We start from the raw sequence: 17,586 nt of genomic DNA on the forward strand, positions 1-17,586 counted from the left end.
TCTACCTTGGGTAGAGATGCGGGTTGAAAGAGCAAAGAGGTAGAAAAGTTAACAAAGGTTTTTAGGTTAGTTTAGAGATACAGCGCGGAAACAGGCACTTTCGGCCGCCGAACCCGCGCCGACCAGCGATCCCCGCACACGAACACTATCCTACACAGACTAGGGACAATTTACATTTATACAAAACCAATTAACCTACAACCCAGTACGTTTTTGCAGTGTGGGAGGAAACCCAAGATCGCGGAGTAAACCCACGCGGTCACGGGGAGAATGTACAAACTCCGTACAGACAGCACCCGTAGTCGGGATCGAACCCGGGTCTCTGGCGCTATGAACACTGTAAGACAGCAACTCTATCGCTGTGCCACCGTGCCGCCCATACCTTTGTGACTGGGCATCTTGAGAAATAGCTGCAGTGATGAAGCAATGAAGACTAGGCATCTGTCAAAGGTCAGAGATGGAGGAACTGAATGAGTAAATACCTTTAGTTTAGTTTATGGTTACATGTGCCCAGTGAAACGCTTTTTGCTGCGTGCTATCCAGTCAGCGGAAAGACTACATGATTACAATTGTGCCATCCACAGTGTACAGAAACAGGATAAAGTGGTAGAACGTCAAGTCTACTCCACCATACAGTAATGGCTGATCAATCTCTCCCTCCTAACCCCATTCTCCTGCCTTCTCCCCATAACCCCCGACATCCGTACCAATCAGGAATCTGACCATCTCCGCCTGAAAAATATCCAATGACTTGGCCTCCACTGCCGTCTGTGGCAATGAATTCCACAGATTAGATTAGATTAGATTAGATTAGATAGCCTTTATTGTCATTCAGACCGAAGTCTGAACGAAATTGCAGCAGTCATACATACAATACAATACAATAAAAAACAACAATAAACACATATTAACATTCACCACAGTGAGTCCACCCAGCATCTCCTCACTGTGATGGAGGCAAAAGTCTTTAGGTCTGCAGTCTCTTCCCTCCTCTTCTCCCTCTGCGCTGAGGCGATCCCCCACCGGGCGATGTTAAAAACTGTCCCGCGGCTCAATCACCGCGCCCCGGGGTGGTCGAAGCTGCCGCCCACCAGTCCTGCTGACGCAGCCGCTGGCCCGCGGCCGAACCCCGGACTCAGGCCACCACCGCCAGAACACCGTCCCAGCCACCCTCACGTGAGTATCGTGCCGTCTTCATCCTCGGGCTGGGCCGCCCCGACATGGGCGCCGTACCTCCCTCGGGCTGGGCCGCCCCGACTTGGGCGTCGCTTCTTCCCTGGGCCGGGCCGCCCCGACATGGGCGCCGCTCCTCCCTCGGGCTGGGCCGCCCCGACATGGGCGCCGTACCTCCCTCGGGCTGGGCCGCCCCGACATGGGCACCGCTCCTCCCTCGGGCTGGGCCGCCCCGACATGGGCGCCGCTCCTCCCTCGGGCTGGGAGCGCCCCAACATGGGCGCCGCTCCTCCCTCGGGCTGGGAACGCCATACCTCCCCGAGCTCGGCCACTCCGACGGGAGCACCGTTCCCTCACGGAAGCACTGTTCCAGCCCCGAGCCGGGCCGCCCTCACGGGAGCGAGCTCAGGGCGAGTCCTGGCGGGCTCTGCCTCCTGAGCCTCGAGGTCGCCAGCTCCGCCATTAGGCCTCAGCGCAGACGGAGGCAGAGAAGGGGAATACGACAAAAAAGTCGCATTCCCCCGCAGGGAGAGACAGCAAGCCCCGTTTCAACCCCCCCCCCCCCCAAACACAAACTAAAAACCAAAACTAGACTAACCAAAAACGAAATAAACAACACAAAAAACACAAAACAAACAGGACTGCCGGTGAGCCGCTGCAGCCAGAGCCGCGCCGCCACTCCGAATTCACCACCCCCTGACTGAAGCCAATTAACCTACAAACCTACACATCTTTGGAATGTGGGAGGAAACACTCGCGGTCACAGGAAGAACCTACAGACACCACACACAGATCGCACCCGGGGTGGGGAACAAACCCAGGTTTCAGGTTTACTTTTACTTTATGTGGAAAAGTTGCCTCTCAGGTTCCTGTTAAATCCTTCCCCTCTCACCTTCTCGAAGCGAAAGAAGCAGAGTTAAAGAAAGCCACTTGTCATGTTCATAAGTGATTGGAGCAGAATTAGGCCATTTGGCCCTTCAAGTCTACTCTGCCATTCATTCATGGCTGATCTATCTCTCCCCCTCAACCCCATTCTCCCCCCTACTCCCCATAACCCCTGACACCTGTACAAATCAAGAATCTATTTCTCCCTGCTTTAAAAATACCCATTGATGGCCTCCACAGCCTTCTGTGGCAAAGAATTCCACAGATTCATCACCCTCTGACTGAAGAAATTCCTTCTCATCTGCCTTCTAAAGATACATTATTTTATTCTGAGACTTTGGCCTCTGGTCCTAGACTCTCCCACTAGTTTAGTTTAGAGATACAGCACGGAAACAGACCCTTCGGCCTACCGAGGCCGCAGCGACCAGCGATCCCCGCACAAAGCTAGGTGGCAGTGTGAACTGGGAGGAGGATGCTATGAGGCTGCAGGGTGACTTGGACAGGTTGGGTGAGTGGGCAGATGCAGTTTAATGTGAATAAATGTGAGGTTATCCACTTTGGTGGCAAAAACAGGAAGACAGATTATTATCTATGATGTCAAGTTGGGAAAAGGGGAAGTTCAACGGGATCTGGGGGACCTTGTTCATCAGTCACAGAAAGTAAGCATGCAGGTACAGCAGGCAGTGAAGAAAGCGAATGGCATGTTGGCCTTCATAACAAGAGGAATTGAGTATAGGAGCCAATAGATCCTCCTGCAGTTGTACAGGGCCCTGGTGAGACCACACCTGGAGTATTGTGTGCAGTTTTGCTCTCCAAACGTGAGGAAGGACATTCTTGCTATTGAAGGAGTGTAGCGTAGGTGAACGAGGTTAATTCCCGGGATGGCGGGACTGTCATATGTTGATAGATTGGAGCAGCTGGACTTGTATACTCTGGAATTTAGAAGGATGAGAGGATATCTTATTGAAACATATAAGATTATTAAGGGTTTGGACACACTAGAGGCAGGAAACATGTTCCCAATGTTTAAGAATAAGTTTAAGAACTCATCTCCGTTCCATCTAGAACAGAGATAAGGAAAAACTTTTTCACACAGAGTGTTGTGAGTGTGTGGAATTCTCTGCCTCAGAGGGCGGTGGAGGCTGATTCTCTGGATGCTTTCAAGAGAGAGTTAGATAGAGCTCTTAGGGATGGTGGAGTTAAGGGATATGGAGATAAGGCAGGAACGGGGTACTGATTGTGGTACATTGAATGGCGGTGCTGGCTCGAAGGGCCGAATGGCCTCCTCCTGCACCTATTGTCTATCGTCTATTAACGCTACCCTACACACACTTGGGACAATTTAACATTTTTTCCACCCAGCCAATTAACCTGCAAAGCTGTACGTCTTTGAAGTGTGTGAGAAAACCGAAGACCTCAGAGAAAACCCACACAGGCCACAGGGAGAACGTACAAACTCCATATAGACAAGCACCCGTAGTCAGGATCGAACCCAGGTCTCTGGCGCAGTAAGGCTCTACTGCTACGCCACCGTGTCCTGGTGGAAACATCCCCTCCATATTCACTCTATCTAGGCCTTTCACTATTCAGTAAATTTCAATGAGGTTCTCTTTGTGGGCCGAAGGGCCTGTTCCTGTGCTGTTCTATGTTCAATGTTTATCTAGAATGGGCGTTGGAAGCAAATAACGCTAAACGCAACAGCAGAGGCAGATTCTGCTTGAACTTGCACTGTGTGTGAGCAGTGCTTTGTCATGGAGATCTTTTGTAGCTCTTTACATTAACATATGTGGGCTTTTAAGGCTGATTTGCTTTGCATTTCCATTAGCCTTGAACTGATTACACCTCCACACTTGTTCATCATTTTGACGAGATGGGGAGGGTAGAAGAAATGTCAAAGCAAAATTTTTTTGGATGAGTTACATAAACAGCAGTGACATTTACAGTTAGTCTGTTTATGCGACTGAAGACTCGAGCGGTTGCCAAAAAGCCATAATAGTTTTCACTGGAATCAGTCTGTTAAATGGTCGTTTTAACGCTGAAGTCCATTTCATTTTAAAGTAGACATATGTCATAAGGTCATAAGTGATAGGGGTAGAATTAGGCCATTCGGCCCATCAAGTCTACTCAGCCATTCAATCGTGGCTGATCTATCTCTCCGTCCTAACGCCATTCTCCTGCCTTCTCCCCATAACTCCTGACACCCGTACTAATCAAGGATCGATCTATCTCTGCCTTAAAAATATACATGCCTGCAAAATGACTTAGCAGCTCGAGAGGCTGAGAAATGGGAATTAAGATTATCTTCATGTCATTCTTACAATAGAAGGCTATCAAGAGAATTTCCATCTTCAATCCCTGGCTAAGATTTTTTTTCAAGCGTTAGATAATCTTTTGGAATTAAATGATTGTTGCTTCACAAAGGCAAGTGACAAATGACCCCCCCCCCCAACTTTGTTTTTCCTCGCTATTCATAGCAAAAGGATTTGAGTATAGGAGCAGGGAGGTTCTACTGCAGTTGTACAGGGTCTTGGTGAGACCACACCTGGAGTATTGCGTACAGTTTTGGTCTCCAAATCTGAGGAAGGACATTCTTGCCATAGAGGGAGTACAGAGAAAGTTCACCAAACTGATTCCTGGGATGTCAGGACTTTCATATGAAGAAAGACTGGATAGACTCGGCTTGTACTCGCTAGAATTTAGAAGATTGAGGGGGGATCTTATAGAAACTTACAAAATTCTTAAGGGGTTGGACAGGCTAGATGCAGGAAGATTGTTCCCGATGTTGGGGAAGTCCATGACAAGGGGTCACAGTTTAAGGATAAAGGGGAAATCCTTTAGGACCGAGATGAGAAAAACATTTTTCACACAGAGAGTGGTGAATCTCTGGAACTCCCTGTCACAGAAGGTAGTTGAGGCCAGTTCATTGGCTATATTTAAGAGGGAGTTAGATGTGGCCCTTGTGGCTAAAGGGATCAGGGGGTATGGAGAGAGGGCAGGTACAGGATACTGAGTTGGATGATCAGCCATGATCAAATTGAATGGCGGTGCAGGCTCGAAGCGCCGAATGGCCTACTCCTGCACCTATTTTCTATGTTTCTATGTTTCTATTCATTTTCACCCTGCAAAGTGAGCAATAGTTTAGAGGAAGATTGACACTAAAAGCTGGAGTAACTCAACGGATCAGGCAGCACCTCTGAAGGGAAGGAATGGGTGATGTTTCAGGTCGAAACGTCACCTATTCCTTTTCTCCAGTTATGCTGTCAGATCCGCTGAGTTACTCCAGCTTTTTGTGTCTATCATCGGTTTGAACCAGCATCTGCAGTTCCTTCCTACACAATAGTTTAGAAGAAGACTCAGGTGTTCATACACTGTAGGAGCAGAATTAGGCCATTCAATCGAAGCTGATCTATCTCTCCCTCCTAACCTCATTATCCACCTTTGCCCCATATCCCCTGACACCTTTTTACCAATCAAAACTCTGTCAATCTCCGCCTTAAAAATTTCCATTGAATTGGTGTCCACATCCGTCTCTGGCAATGAATTCCAAGGATTCGCCCCCCTCTGATTAAAGATATTCCATCTCATCTCTTTTCTTAAAGTACCTCCTTTTATTCTGATGCTGTGGCCTCTGGTACTGGACTCTCCCACTCATACGTGCAATGTGGTTCATGTACAAACAATTCTCATTCATCCCATTCACCCAATGGCTAATGTCTGAGCCTGACATTGAATAAATATTTTATTATCCAAGTATGTATACATACAAGGAATTTGCCTTGGTGCTTTGCTCGTAAGGATAACAATACGATGTACAGTAGACAATTAAAAATAAGACATTATAATTTAAACATGTGTATAAAATAAAATACCAGAGCAAAAGGAGGCTGTTGAGTAGAGCTACTGCTCGTGTTTTTATGTCTGGCTGTGGCAGCTTTGATAGTCTAGAGTCGCCTCTCAGTGGGAAGCACTTCAAAGAGTTTGTGGCCAGGGTGAGAGGGGTCAGAGATGATCTTGCCCGCTCGCTTCCTGGCCCTTGCAGTGTACAGTTCGTCAATGGAGGGAAGGTTGCAGCCAATAACCTCCTCAGCCGATCGGACGATTTGCTGCAGCCTCCGGATGTCATGCTTGGTGGCTGAGCCAAACCAGACCATGATGGAGAAGGTGAGGACAGACTCTGATGGCAGCATAAAACTGGACCATCATTGCCTGTGGCAGATTGTGTTTTCTCAGCTGCCGCAGGAAGTACATTCTCTGTTGGGCTTTTTTGACTGTGGAGTCGATGGTGGCCTCCCATTCAAGGTCCCTGGACGTTTAAGGTCCATCTGCGTCAAACTTTGCCTCTGTCACCTTCCAGCTATGCCCTGTAGTCTTTGATACTCCTTCATGGGGATAAAAGGTTCTGTCCATTTACCTTATCTATCCATCGTTCCTTCCACCGTCCTTCAATATCAAACGCAGTGCTTACAGAACAAACATTTAAATGTAGGTTAGTTTCGTTTATTGTCACATGTACTGAGGTACAGTGAAAAGCTTTTTGTTGTGTGCTATCCAGTCAGCGGAAAGACTACACATGATTAGAATCAAGCCGTGCACAGATACTGGATTAATGATATTATGTTTAGTGCAAGGTAAACTCCATTGAATGATAGTCTGAGGGTCTCCAGTCATAAGGTCATAGGTGATAGGAGCAGAGTTAAGGCCCTGTCCCACTTTCCCGAGTTACTCACGAACTCTCCCGAGTTTTCCCCTTGATTCGAACTCGGAGAATTTCGGTAATAGCCATTCGTAGATACTAATAGCCATTCGTAGGTTTTTAACATGCTGAAAAAACATCCCGAGTTCCTACAGCTGGCATTACGAGTCGCAACAAAACATTTACCCACTCCTACGGACTCGCTACGGACATTACCCGACATTCCCCAAGTTCGAATCGAGGGGAAATCTCGGGAGAGCTCGTGAATAACTGGGGAAGTGGGACAGGGCCTTTAGGCTATTTGGCCCATCTAGTCAACTCTGCCATCCTATCATGGCTGATCTATCTCTCCCTCCAAACCCCATCTCTCCCCTCTCTGTAACCCCTTACACCTGTCCTAATCAAGAATCTATCTATCTCTGCCTTAAAAATGGTGAGGTAGATGATAGCTCAGGACCGCTCTCTAGTTGGTGATAGGAACTGAGGTTGTGATTCTGCTCTTTAAATAGTATTCCTTCTCAAAAAACAGTAGTTATACCTCATAGTTTAATTTTTGAAATGATTATAGAAGGTCAAAGCTCAGTTGGTTCCACATCGAGATACACACAGATGCGGAGATAAAGCCCCTTAATTTTGCCCTGGTTTTGATGCAAAATAGACTGAAGATTTAACAGCAGCGGCACTACACAGAATCATAGCAGGATGCAACACAGGGAGAGGCCATTCCTCGCATGTCCATGTGCCTATCCTAAACTGTGCCCCTGTCACCTTCCAGCTATACCTTCTAGTCTTTGATGTTCTGTCCTGGGGATAAAAGGTTCTGTCCATCTACCCTATCTATTAGTTTAGTTTAATTTAGTTTAGAGAAACAGCGCGGAAACAGGCCCTTCGGCCCACTGAGTTTGCGCCGATTAACATTAACATTAACACTATCCTACACTCTAGGGACAATTTGGCAATTGTACCAAGTCAATCCACCTACAATCCTGTACGTCTTTGGAGTGTAGGAGGAAACCGGAGAAAACGCACGCAGGTCACGGGGAGAACGTACAAACTCTGTACAGACAGCACCTGTAGTCAGTATCGAACCCGGGTCCCTGTCGCTGTAAGGCAGCAACTCTCCCGCTGCGCCACCGTGCTGCCCTAAAGCGCTGGAGGGTGAGGAGTGATTTTATAGAGGTGTACAAAATCATGAGAGGAATAGATCAGGTAGATGCACAGAGTCTCTTGCCCAGAGTAGGGGAATCAAGAACCAGAGGACAAAATGTGAAAGGGGGAGAGATTTAATAGGAATCTGAGGGGTAACTTTTTCACAGAAAGGGTGGTTGGTGCATGGAACAAGCTGCCGGAGGAGGTAGTTGAGGCAGGTACTATTGTGACATTTAAGAAACATTTAGACAGGTACATGGATAAAACACTTTTAGAGGGATATGGGCCGGTGGGACTCATATAGATGGAACGTTGGGCGGAGTGGGCAAAAGTTGGGCCAAAGGGCCTGTTTCCACGCTGTATGACTGACTCTATAACTCAATGACTATGCTTCTCAAAATGTTATATACTTTTGTCAGGACTTGGTGTCACATTGTCTTGACTATGGACATTGGTACTCTATAGATGAAAGTTGTTGTCGTGCCAAATGTGAGTTGTTGGACGAGTGCTTTCATTTTGTACCTAGACATTCACGATAGGGATGTGATTTTGACAATGAGTCCCTGAAGTAATTCCAACGTAGTTCGATATTCTCTAAAGTTGTGAACAGCACGAGGGATTGACCCACAGGTTCTGCCTTTCCTTCTCTTAATGGAAAATGAAGAGTTGACAATAATATTTTCGACAATGAAAACACGAATTTTACTGCTAAACAGATTGAACAGGAACAGCTTCTTCCCCGCTGTTCTCAGGCTTCTGAACAGTCCTTCCATAAGTCCTGGATAGAGTGGATGTGGAGAGGATGTTTCCACTTGTGGGAGAGTCCAGGACCAGAGGTCATAACCACAGAATAAAAGGATGGACATTTAAAAGGAGGAATTTCTTTAGTCAGAGGGTGGAGAATCTGTGGGATTCATTGCCACAGAAGGCAGTGGAGGCAAAGTCAATGGATATTTGTGAAGCGGAGATTGACAGATTTTTGATTAGTACGAGTGTCGGGGGTTATGGGGAGAAGGTAGGAGAATGGGGTTGAGAGGCAAAGATAGATCAGCCATGATTGAATGGCGGAGTAGACTTGAAGGGCTCTGTGCCTTACTTCTTATTCTATCACTTATGAACATGAATTTATGAACAGTCCTTCCATAAGCTGGAACACAGATCAATTCACCTCTACTGCATTGAGGACATTGGACTTTGTCTAAGGAACTGATGTGACATTATGCGCTACAATGCTGAGAAATATATTCTGCACTTTGTATGCAGAAACAAAGAACAGCATATGCTGGTTGATACACAAAAGGGCACAAAATGCTGGAGTAACTCAGCACACAAGGCAGCATCAAGAGGACATAGATAGATGGCGTTTTGGGTCGAAGAAGGGTCTCCACCCAAAGCGTCACTAACCCATGTTCTCCAGAGATGCTGCCTGACCTGCTGAGTTACTCCAGCACATTGTGTCCTTCTCTGCACCCCTTTGCTCTATCTATTGTACGTGAGTTGTGCCGATTGTATCTGTGTATGGTGTATCTGATCTGTGTGGATAGCATGCAAGGCAAAGCTTTTTATTGTGACTCGCTACATATGACAATGGTAAATTTAAACCTAAATAATCTGATGCTTAGGTTGTAAATTGAGTAAGGGGAATTTTTTCACGTGGGCAGCGCTATGAATATTGATTTCTCTAACTTCAAGTAACCCTTACCTCCCCTCTTTTTACGTCCCTTCCCCACCCTAGTCATCGTACTAGTGTCACTGTCGTCCTGTTGAGTTTGACTGTCTCTATAACTCGCTACAGCCAACAATGGACCATTGTGGGCTCAACCTTTCCTTGATCATGGCTTATCTTTCATTCATTTGTTCTATTTATCTTCTATACCTCTCGATTCCCCCTCCCCTGACTCTCAGTCTGAAGAAGGGTCACGACACGAAACGCCACCTATTCCTTTTCTCCAGAGATGCTGCCTGACCCGCTGAGTTACTCCAGCACTTCAAAGGGGAAATAATTGTTTCCTCCCCAGCACCCTGACATCATTCAGTTTGTAAATCAGAATCGATTATCTTCATTTAAAACCTCGACATGGTGTTGTTAACCAGCGATGTGTCTGCGATGTCATTTCGGTAACTTGGTTCAAAACTGACAGCTTAATTCTTGAAGTAATTGAAGATGGATAATTGGCCGTTTGCAGGAATCACACGGGTGTGTAGAGATCATTATCGCAGTGCTACTAAGCTTGTGAGCGCAGTACAGCGACAGTCAGTCCCTCTAAAGGGCCTGTCCCACTTTCCCGAGTTATTCACGAATTCTCCCGAGTGTTCCCCTTGATTCAAACTCGCAGAAATGTTCGTAATGGGTCCATAGGAGTCCGTAGATATATCGTAGCGGCTCGTTTTGCCAGCCGTAGGTACTCGGGGCATCAGGTAAGTCGGGACCAGCCTGATTTTCACCAGCCTGATAAAAAATGTCCACGAGTAAAATAAATAGTCGGGAGGATGCCCCGTGTACCTACGGCTGGCATAACGAGCCGCTACGATATATCTACGGACTCCTACGGACCCGTTACGAACATTTTGCGAGTTTGAATCAAGGGGAAAACTCGGGAGAATTCATGAATAACTTGCAAAAGTGGGACAGGCCCTTAAGTAATGTTGGCAATTACTGTGTGGTGACGAATTTATAACAGAATACCAGTGGAGGTAATTAACAATGTCTTACTGCTGCACCTGCATTAAATACAAGGATGTACTCTTAAAATAAGGACTCTCATTAGTCCGGGTTATGTTGAGCCACCAAATGTTTCAAACCAGGGACTTAATGCAAGGATAAGCACATGATGGCCCATTTTAAGACTGTTTACTTCCGCCCGGTTCTTCATAGAGGATGGGATTAGCAGCGTGCCCTCTCCAGACTCCAGATAACTGACACGGAGCAAGCAGTCGAGATGAAAAGCCGAACATGAAGCAGAACGATATTGAAAGCAACCAGCTCTGCTGCGCCTGGTTAATGTTTAGCTCCTAATGTTTAGCAGGAGGGAGATAAGGCAGGAAATTTGTGAAGTGCAGGCGGTCACTGAGGCTTGCTGTTACTTATGGGACCAGGCTGCCTCGACTCGAGAAAGAAGAGGAGGCAAGAGTGTTTTATTTGTCAAATATCCCAATCAGAACAATGGAAATCTGACTTGCAGCAGCACAACAGAATATGGAAACATTGTACTCTGTAAACAATATAATAAATGGGAAAAAAGACACACGCACACACGCCCATGCATGTGTGTGTATGCATATGTATGTGTACATATATATGTATGTGCACACACATATATATGTATGCAAAGATATATTTGTGTGTACACACACACAGGCATGCATGTGTGTGTATGCATATATATGTGTGTATGTACATATATATGTGTATGTGCACACATATATGTATGCAAAGATATATTTGTGTGTACACACGCACACGCACACACATGCATGCATGTGTGTGTATGCATATATATGTGTGTGCACACATGTATGCATATAAATATATATATGTGTCTGTGTACACACACATATATACATACACACAGATATATATGTATTACATATATGTATTTATATATCAATCTATCCCTATCTATATATATATATCTATATATCTAACAAACAATAATAGTGCAAAAAGACAAAAGCAAGAAGATGGAGCAGGCAGTGAACACTAGACTCATTTATCTCACCTCCATTCCCCACTGACCTACTGGGAAGGAGCATCAGTCGTGAACCTGAAGAGGATTTGTGAAAAGTAATTCCTCATCAATGGCAGCACGTATTAGTTTAGTTGGTTTACAGATACAGCATGGAAACAGGCCCCTCAGTCCATGCTGACTGTCGTTCACCCGTTCTATGTTATCCCAGTTACACATCCACTCCCGACACACCAGGGGCAATTTTACAGAAGGCCAATTAACTTACAAACACGCACGTCTTTGGGGTGTGGGGGGAAACCGGAGAAAACCTACACAGGTCATGGGGAGAATATACAAACTCCATGCAGACAACACCCGTAGTCAGGATCGAACCCGGGTCTCTGGCGCTATGAGACGGAGACGGCAACTCTACCGCTGCACCACCGTGCCGCCCAATGTTTCACAATGCTCAGTGTTCATAGTCCAAGTGATTTCAGAACCAGTCTTGATGATCCTCAGCTCCAAGAACCCTTGCCCCAGGACCCATCTCCCCATAGACCCATGGTGGTTTATTAAACACTCTCGAGCTGGGTAGAGCATTACTAAGTTTGACCAGTCTGCCTGTTAACATTGAAACCCTCAAATTAATAACTAACTGAGGATCTGTGAGCCAAATCTCAGAGAGAATTGGATGGATCGGATTCCTTTATTGTATTGAAATTTCATTGCCTGCAGTCATACATATAATAATAAATAACAAAACATACAATAACCACAAATTAACATTCACCACGGTGAGTTCACCTGGCACCTCCTCACTGTGATAGGAAAAGTGGAAAATCCACAGGGATTAGCCGAATGACATTAAATACTAATTGTAGTGCTTTTGGAGCCCGATTAAAGCTTGCTAATTATTAATTCTTAATGTGCTAAGGGAACGTTCCACTGCATGTCTAAAGGAATTAAAAGTGAAATAGCCATTAAAGTTTGACTACTTTGCAATGCAGGATATTAATTATGTAAGAGATTGTTCACCCTGCAAGCTGAGAGAGGAAGTAGGTTTGATCATAAGTTTATACAGTGCCCTCCATAATGTTTGGGACAAAGACCCATCATTTATTTATTTGCCTCTATACTCCACAATTTGAGATTTGTTATAGACAAAATCTCATGTGGTTAAAGTGCACATTGTCAGATTTTAATAAGGTTTTTTTATACATTTTGGTTTCACCATGTAGAAATTACAGCAGTGTTTATACATAGTCCCCCCATTTCAGGCACCATTATATTTGTGACACATGGCTTCACAGGTGTCTGTAATTGCCCAGGTGTGTTTAATTGTCTCCTTAATGCAGGTATAAGAGAGCTCTCAGCACCTAGTCTTTCCTCCAGTCTGTCCATCACCTTTGGAAACTTTTATTGCTGTTTATCAACATGAGGACCAAAGTTGTGCCAAAGAAAGTCAAAGAAGCCATTACGAGACTGAGAAGCAAGAATAAAACTGTTCGAGGCATCAGCCAAACCTTAGGCTTACCAGAATCAACTGTTTAGAACATCATTAAGAAGAAAGAGTGCACTGGTGAGCTTACTAATTGTAAAGGGACTGGCAGGCCAAGGAAGACCTCCACAGCTGATGACAGAAGAATTCTCTCTATAGTAAAGAAAAATCCCCAAACACCTGTCCGACAGATCAGAAACACTCTTCAGGAGTCAGGTGTGGATCTGCCTGTAGAAGACTTCATGAACAGAAATACAGAGGCAACACTGCAAGATGCAAACCATTGGTTAGCTGCAAAAATAGGATGGCCAGGTTACAGTTTACAAAGAAGTTGCTTAAATGAGCAACCACAGTTCTGGAAAAAGGTCCTGTGGACAGATGAGACGAAGATGAACTTATATCAGAGTGATGGCAAGAGCAAAGTATGGAGGAGAGAAGGAACTGCCCAAGATCCAAAGTATTTTCATCTGTGAAACACAGTGGTGGGGGTGTTATGACCTGGGCATGTATGGCTGCTGAAGTTACTGGCTCACTTATCTTCATTGATGATACAACTGCTGATAGGAGTAGCATAATGAACTCTGAAGTGTATAGACACATCCTATCTGCTCAAGTTCAAACAAATGCCTCAAAACTCATTGGCCGGTGGCTCATTCTAGAGGAAGACCATGATCCCAAACACACTGCTAAAGCCACAAAGGAGTTATTCAAAGCTAAAAAATGGTCAATTCTTGAGTGACCAAGTCAATCACCTGATCTGAACCCAATTGAGCATGCCTTTTATATGCTGAAGAGAAAATGGTGAAACCAAAATGTACAATTTGAGGTTTTTTTCTATTACAAATCCCAAACTGTGGAGTAGAGGCTAATAGATAAATGACAGGTCTTTGTCCCAAACATTATGGAGGGCACTGTAAGTAGTAGGAGCAGAATGTGGTCGTTCGGCCCATCAAGTCTACTCGGTCATTCAATCAAGGCTGATCTATCTCTCCCTCCTAACCCCATTCTCCTGCATGTCACAGAGAAATCTAAGAGTAAATCATAGGTGAATCTGTGAAATTCGTTGCCACAGAAGGGTGCGGAGGCCAGGTCAGTGGATATATTTAAGGCAGAGATAGATAGATTCTTGATTAGTATGGGTGTCAGCGGTTATGGGGAGAAGGCAGGAGAATGGGGTTAGGAGGGAGAGATAGATCAGCCATGATTGAATGGCGGAGTAGACTTGATGGGCCGAATGGCCTAATTCTGCTCCTATCACTTATGATCTTATGACCTTAAAATGCCCTGGTTTAACGACGTGTTGGTCATTGTTTATATTTAAGGATATCGCTGGGTGACGGCATTTCTGACGTACAAACTGGGATGTTCAGGACGGGAACCCTGTCCTAACCTGGGTGAGGATCTGTGGACAGTGGTGCTTTATTGTCACAGGTCCAAACGCACAGTGAATATCTTACACGCAGTTCGGTAAAGTATTGCCATACCTAAGCATAATCACCTAAGCATAAGCCGTACCTAAGCATAATCGAGCGCATTGCAAGAGGCGCCAGGCCTTGGCGCCATTTTCAAAGTCCAGTCTGCGCTCTAGATCCTATGTGTGGCGCCCGATCTAGGCGAGTCCCAGGCTGCTGCAGGGCCTCCAGCCGTCGCCCCTCTCCTTGCCCGTCCTCCTTTGTGCCTCCTGCAGTCAACCTTGAGGGTGCGTTAGGCCAGACCCCAGTACTCTCTCCTACCCTTAAGAATAAGAGGTCGGCCATTTAGGACTGTGATGAGGAAAGACTTTTTCACCCAGAGATTTGTGAATCTGTGGAATTCTCTGCCACAGAAGGCAGTGGAGGCCAATTCACTGGATGTTTTCAAGAGAGAGTTAGATTTAGCTCTTAGGGCTCAAGGGAGAAAACAGGAACAGGTTACTGATTCTGGATGATCAACCATAATCATATTGAATGGCAGTGCAGGGTCGAAGGGCTGACTCCTGCACCTATTTTTCTGTGTTTCTATGTATCTTCTTGTTACGGTGCTGGCTCGAAGGACCGAATGGCCGACTCCTGCACCTATTTTTCTATGTTTCTCTGTATCTTGTTCTGGCTTCCCCCACTGGGGGACATTGTACGGCAGGCTTGCATCTCCTGGAGAGGGAAGATTGCTGTGGTGCCCCAGTTTATTGCATGAGGTGAAAAATGACCCTGTGATTTCTAATTCAGCTTTGCCCAAGTGTTGCTAATTCACTGAGATAGCAATCCTTCTTCGCCCACAGTCTTAGAGCTGACTTATTTACACCTGCCATTCTGATCATCGATCTGTAGTCCAACATATACAGACCCGTGAGTTGCAACGTGACTGTCAATGGACTGTTACGATTAAGTACAATGGTAAGGAAACAAACCCAGCAGTGTAGGGAGGAACTGCAGATGTTGGTTTATACTGAAGATAGACACAAAGTGCTGGAGTAACTCAGCAGCCCAGGCAGCACCTCTGGAGAAAAGGAATGGGTGACGTTTCGGGTCGAGACCCTTCAGACTGTATTGAGGCAGGGACTCTCCCAACGTTTAAGAAACAGTCAGATATGTACATGTGTAGGAAGGAACTGCAGATGCTGATTTAAACTGAAGATAGACACAAAGTGCTTGAGTAACTCAGCAGGCCAGGGCAGCATCTCTGGAGAGAAGGAATGGTGACGTTTCGGGTCGAGACCCTTCTTCAGACGTACATGGGTAAGACAGGTTTGGAGGGAGATGGGCCGAACCCGGGCAGGTAGGACTAGTGTAGCTGGGACTTGTTGGCGATGTGGGCAATTTTGGCCGAGGGGACTGTTTCCATGCTGTATCACACTATGACTTACAAACTCCGTACTGACAGCAACGGAGGTCAGGATTGGACCGAGGTCATTCTTGATCCATCTGACCTACCCCTGCTCCCCATCCGCATGCTAGCCAGTCACTCTAAGGTGGGCGTACATTCATCGCAAGCAGCCAAGCAGGGTTGGTGGCACGTCGCTGAACTGCCTCACCAGTAGCTGTTACCATCATGTTTAAATTTTGTTTAGTGTAGAGATACAGCATGAAAACAGGCCCTCTGGCCCACTGAGTTGGCAGATGCCAATGATCACCACGTACACTAGTTCTATGCCACACACTTGGGACAATTTACAGAAGCCAATTAACCTGCAAGCCTGTACGTCTTTGGAATGGAGGAGAAAACCTACACGCGGCTGCAGGGAGAACGTGCAAACTCCAGACAGACAGCAGCCGAGGTCAGGGTCTCTGGCGCTGTAAGGCAGCAACCTTACCGACGCGCCACTGTGCCGCCCTAAAGAAAACTTCTGGGTAAAGTCCTCGGACATTGGAGATTTCCATGAGAGGAGTTAGTTCCAGCGTGTGGCACGGTGACGCACGGTGACACAGTTCCTGCCTTACACCGCCAGAGACCCGGGTTCGATCCTGACTAAGGGTGCTTGTGTGCAGGGGTTTTCTCTGGGATATCCGGTTCCCTCCCACACTATGCTAATTGGCTTGGTATCATTGTAAATTGTCCCTGGTGTGTGTAGGATCGTGTTAGTATGCGGGTATCGCTGGTCGGCGCGGACTCGGTTGGCCGAAGAGCCTGTTTCCTCACCGTATCTCTCAACTAAACTAAACTAATGTGAGTGTCAGGAAATAATGATATTAATGGCTTGCTTTTTTTACATAGAGAATGCGATGCAGCCTTATTATGAAATAGCACAGCTTAGCTCTTACCAAACAGCGCTCCCTTTCCTTTTTCACGTACCATTTGTCGTGGAAGATTAAATTCTCCAGGAGCGAGACAAAGAGAGACCTTCCAACGTACATGTTGGGAGTTCTTTGTGCAGCGCACATTTTCTGTAATCACAGCATTGGCTTCCCCTAATACTTATGTAATAACGAATCTGCAGCCCTGACATGAAGGTTTTCCAACTCACTGGGAACAAAAGCACGGCAGATTGAACTGGATTGTACAGTAAATCTATTGCAATTGCTTTCCATCTGCAAGCTTGTTTGAAATCTTGTCGGAGACAGTCGTCTGTGCTGCAGTGGCTTTGACAGCTCGATAAAAAACACTCTGTAACCTCGGCCTGTGGCACCTGGTCCACATCAGCAACAAAGCATTGCCACGTAGGTCAATATTTTTAGGGCCTAGATATCAGCAGCTGTCGTCCCCGATAGTCATCAATCCGAAGATAGCCGCAAGATGCTGGAGTAACTCAGCGGGCCAGGCGGCATCTCTGGAGAAAAAGGATGGGTGATGTTTCGTGTCGGAAGGCTGTGGAGGCCAAGCCAATGGATATTTTCAGATTCTTGACCAGTACGGGTGTCGGGATAACGGGGAGAAGGCAGGAAAATGGGGTTAAGAGGGAAAGATAGATCAGCCATGGTTGAATGACGAAGTGGGCGCAGAAGGTTAAGGGGGGACTTGATAGAGGTCTTTAAAATTATGAGAGGGATAGACAGAGTTGACGTGGATAAGCTTTTTCCATTGAGAGTAGGGAAGATTCAAACAAG

General features: G+C 46.1%; 1 protein-coding gene and 2 long non-coding RNA genes across 4 annotated transcripts in view; 2 read left to right on the plus strand and 1 right to left on the minus strand.

Moving 5' to 3' along the window:
- LOC116976354 lies at window positions 1-17,467 on the plus strand. The gene is made up of 3 exons (XR_004412936.1): window positions 1-10; window positions 9,258-9,262; window positions 17,379-17,467. It is a non-coding gene; the product is annotated as an uncharacterized LOC116976354 (long non-coding RNA).
- The window catches only part of dtd1 (D-aminoacyl-tRNA deacylase 1), a 107,716-nt gene that overhangs the window by 58,305 nt on the left and 31,825 nt on the right, over window positions 1-17,586 (plus strand). The gene's annotated exons all lie outside the window — the stretch shown is intronic.
- Window positions 3,341-17,586, minus strand: part of LOC116976355 — a 25,653-nt gene continuing 11,407 nt past the window's right edge. The window contains exons 2-3 of the long non-coding RNA XR_004412937.1: window positions 7,690-7,737; window positions 3,341-3,352 (exon numbers count right to left, since the gene is read on the minus strand). This is a non-coding gene — a long non-coding RNA (uncharacterized LOC116976355). The remainder of the gene's footprint in view (window positions 3,353-7,689; window positions 7,738-17,586) is intronic.

The sequence above is a fragment of the Amblyraja radiata genome, chromosome 8, assembly GCF_010909765.2.
Source record: "Amblyraja radiata isolate CabotCenter1 chromosome 8, sAmbRad1.1.pri, whole genome shotgun sequence".
NCBI lineage: Eukaryota > Metazoa > Chordata > Chondrichthyes > Rajiformes > Rajidae > Amblyraja > Amblyraja radiata.